The sequence below is a fragment of the Lycium ferocissimum genome, chromosome 6 (genome assembly GCF_029784015.1).
Source record: "Lycium ferocissimum isolate CSIRO_LF1 chromosome 6, AGI_CSIRO_Lferr_CH_V1, whole genome shotgun sequence".
NCBI classification, from domain to species: domain Eukaryota; kingdom Viridiplantae; phylum Streptophyta; class Magnoliopsida; order Solanales; family Solanaceae; genus Lycium; species Lycium ferocissimum.
Genome location: NC_081347.1, coordinates 29,436,751 through 29,441,478, shown reverse-complemented (window position 1 = coordinate 29,441,478; position 4,728 = coordinate 29,436,751).

Here is a 4,728-nt window from a genome sequence, read left to right as displayed (position 1 = left end):
AAAGGGTAAATACCCGTATAATATTTTTATTGGTGGAAATTTGGGATAAAACCCATATGGGATGTTTATGGAGTATTTTGGTGTTGATAATATTATGATTAATGTTGGTATTGATGTTGGTCCTGTCATTTATCATCGGAAAAAGGAAGGATAATGAGATTAAGCCTGAATCGTGTTGTATAATTATGATAATATGCATGGCATACATTCTTATTTCACATGTATATTGATATTGAATTATGACTTGGTACTGATGATGATAAATGAGAAAATGGAGCACTTTGGTGACACAAGACTTAATTGTGAGGTGTAATTGCTATAGTTGGAATTAAAGGGTATCATCGACTCTCTATGCTGATTGAATTGGTTCGTTGATTTATTTCATGGTTGAGTATGCATTCATTCTCATTCGTCATGCTTACATCTGTGTTGATGTTCCAGATTAGGGTATCTATATTTGAACCATATTTTGAATACTCATCTTCTGTACAATATATATATATATATATATAAGGCACATCTGACAGGGGGTGAGGATGTGGCCTATCTTGTGGTATGTATAAGGCACATTTGACAGGGGGTGAGGATGTGCCTATTGTGTATCCGTGATCCGAAGTCTGTTTCAGAGCGGAAGGTATATGAGCTCGTTATCCAAGGTATGTTCCGGAGCGAGTGGTACATGGACGCCATGGGTTCCTCGCGGGTCATGACTATTGTGCGAACAATGCCTTTAGCATGTGTGTACAGGTTTGAGATATTTGGCCAGTGCATTGCATTGTATTACATTTTATATCATTACATTTCATCTTGCATCATCATATGACTCTTTTATTCTGATTTGGTATGGTTTGTTTGTACCATTGTTGTGGCATAGATCTGATTATGGACTGGACCAGATTGTAGATTAGTGACTCTGCCTAGGTTCAGAACTTGGATTCGTGATTATCGATTTGAGATTATTGAGACTCGACAGAATTGTGGTTTCGAAGCTTCATCTAGGCTTATGACTTGGAAAGTGAGTTTCTGTATAACATATGTGTCGGTGGAAGTCCTAGATTATTAGGATAATGTGATTTGTAAGTATGTTTGATTGCCTATCTGCCCACTAGTTGATTTTTTTCTTCATCTATGTGAACTAGTTGTTGTCGGCCTATGATACCTACCAATACTTGTTGTTTGTATTGATGCTACTCTTGCTGTACTCTTCCTTTGAGTGCAGAGTCTATTACTAGTTTTAGTTCCCGTCCTCTAGAGTGATCGGAGTCTACTTGAATCAGGGTGAGCTTTTGGGCTAGTGTTACACCTCAAAAAAAATTTCGCGTCATTTGCGTCATAAGTAAACTAACGCAAGCTCGGAGAGTTTATGGGACCCTTATAAGGTTAAGGAATACTTTTAACAAGTGTTAAGCAAGTGTCTAAAGGTTTTGAGATCAAGTGAATTGAAGAAATTAAGTTTGTCAAAACTTTGGGAAAACTTGGCAGAATTTTGGACCGGAACTTTTGGTCCAACTTGAGAGGGGTATATCTCCTAGAATATGAAGAGTTATGGAATGCATAGCCTATGAAAATTCAACTTCAGCGAGTTTTCTTTCTAATGTAACTGACAGATAGCAATTTTGAGAAGTGCGGGATAAAGTACGGCCCGTACAAAAATGTATGTCCAGTACATTTTGGACTTACCTTACTCGAAATTTCAAGAAAGTTGAAAATTTTTACCCCCAAGTATGGGATGAACAGTATTGGACATACTTTGAAGTACGTCTCGTACTTTGCTCGAAATATCCAGAAAATTAGAAGTCGGTGGATATTTTTTTCCCAGCCTATATATAGATTTTTCCATGACCTAGGCCTCATTTATTCATCAAAATAAATCCCTAATGTCTAAGCTCCCTCTAACATCCATAAACACCCCAAATCAAATCAAGAAAGGATCAAACTCCAAAATCCTCAACTAGTTCATAGAGAGTGTTGGTTCTTGCTCCTAGATGAAGTTGTGGTGAATTTGATCTTGAGGAAAGTTGTGTGTGGTTGAAGTTCTTCAAATATAAGGTATGTTCTTCATCTTATTGCTTATGTTGAGTTGATTTGGAGGTTAATTAAGTCTTAAAGTCAAGAGAATGGTGGTAGAGAAGTCATGAGGTATTAAGTTGAAGTTGATAACTATCGGTTGATTTTTCAAGAGAGTTTTGGATTGACTTAAGTTTAATTTGAATATTATCTCTCGGCTATGGTATTGTTGATGTTGTTGTTGTGTTTGGGCGTTGTTTTGAGATTTGGAGCAAGTAATTGATATAGGAGAAATGTTGCCGAATTTCGTTAGCTCATTTATTAGTCTAGTTCGACCTTATAAGGGTTTCAGTGGCTTAACCTTAGTATGAATCATTTTGAATGTAGAATTGCGAGCTCGAGAGAATATGTGTTAAGTAGTTAAGGAGACAACAAGGTATGTTAAGGTTGTCCCTTTCTTTCTTTCTTATGGCATGATCTTGTTGATGCAAAACCATACAAATGATATCCATAAAGTCCCTATTCCTAGTAATATTAGAAGCTTGTGGTTCTTGATGTTCTTATGGTATTATTGATCTTTGTCTTATGATTATTGATCTTGTCATATGGTTATTGATTTTATTCTTGATATTGATCTCTTCTTATGATTATTGTTCCTTCAAGGTAAGATATGTTCATGATGATAGTTCCATAATGGTAATAGGAGGTTTACTGACCTTACGTCACTCCGATAAAGTCATAACGTTTCTTTGAGCTCTCATGCATGCTTATATATATGTAGCTATTTTCTTACACCGAACTGCGCTATAGTCGGCGTCAGTACGACACCTATTATGCCCACCACTGTAGTTGGGTACGGATAACACCGAGCCTATCATGGCCGGGTACGAATGACACCGAACCTATCATGGCCGGGTACAGTATTATGATATATATGTATGAAAAATGGTTTTTTTAAAGGAAGGCATGCATGATATCCGCCTTAAGAGGCAATCAGATGTATAGGTTAATTCTCTTATCCTATGTTACCTTCATATCTTTATATGTTGTTTTTCATGCCTTACATACTCGGTACATTATTCGTACTGACCTCCTCTTATTTGTGGACGTTGCGTTCATGCCCGCAAGTAGACAGAGAGACGGTACGGATCCTTAGGCAGTCATATCAGCGTTGATACAGGAGCACTCCACTTGTTCCGAAGTTGCAGCTCATTTTGGTACGATTCTTTTGTGTACATATGGGTATGGTGGGGCCCTATCCCGTCCTTATTATGTTATGCACTCTATGTAGAGGCTCGTAGACAGATGTGTACTGTTAGTTGTCCTATGACCTTCTCGGTCCATATTTCGTTATATCTTTTGGATAGCCTTGTCGGCTTGTATCCATGGGCACAATTTGGTGACGTATACATATATATATATATATCTTGGCATGTGTCCCTTACAGTTTATGACATCTATTAGTTAGCATTATGGCCCACTCAGGTATGATTATGAGATGCATGTATGTCATGTAGTGCTCGGTAGGTTAGCTCCGGGTGCCCGTCATGGCCCTTGGGTTGGGTCGTGATAGCTAATCCATAACCCGGAGATTCTTCTTTGTATTTAACTGTCTAGTTTGTATTCCTGAGACGGTATTGATATTTGAGATTTGTACCTTCTATCAGACTTCTATCTATGTAATAATGGCTCTTGTAGTACTAGTCAGGATGCATTTTGGGGGTTATTGCTTCGCACTTATCATTTATATAATTTGAATCTGTTAGCTAAATCATTGTTTATTTCCGCATAATTCTTATAAATGACTAAAACGATTTGGGAACGGTTCGCCTACCTGGAGGGACAGTGTATGTGCCATCATGATTCACGAATTGGGCCGTGATAGTTTTCTCTTTTAAAAGTCACTCAACTTCGTGTTATCTCCTATGTCACCAACTTTGTTTTGTCTTCCAAACGTCACTCAACTTTGGGTAATTGGCCTCCATAGTCACTCAGCTTTGAGTAATTGGCCTCCAAAGTCATTTTAGCTGGAAATATAATTCCGCGTACATATTTAATGACGTGACAGTTATAATTTTTTTTTAAAAATATCTTAAAAAATAAAAATTAATAATTAAATTTATTTATTTGGGATCCAATTCATCATAATTAGAGCATCTAATAAAATTTAGAATATTATTCATCATTAGTACACAAAAATTACGAACTTAGAAAATATATAGAATTTCTAACTTTAGAACCCAACCTTCTTCAAATTAGAAATTCTTAAAATTAGAAATTCAAGAGAACTCTAACTCTTAAAATTAGAAATTCAAGACATTGGGTTCTTTTAGTTGGGTGCCACTTCCGCTCAAGTTCTTTTCCTTTTTTATAAGGTTATAAAACTCCCGCTTAAGTTCTTATTAAGAATCTTTTTTTTGAATATTTTAGAGGTTATGATTTATTTTGTGTTTATTGGCTCACTTATTTAATTTGATGAAATTTTATATTCTTAGAATAATTTTTTATTATTATTTATGCCTTGCAATATTACTTGAAATTATATTTTCGGTTAAAATGATATGGAGCTGAAAATTCTTTTCGAAGTTGAGTATTTATGAAATAATTACCTTGAATATCTTATAGTGGCCAATTAACTAAAGTTGACAAATCTAAGTTTTTATCAAGAAAAGATTTTACAAGTGAAACACTTTGCAACAAGCTTTTCTGTTTGTTTTTCTT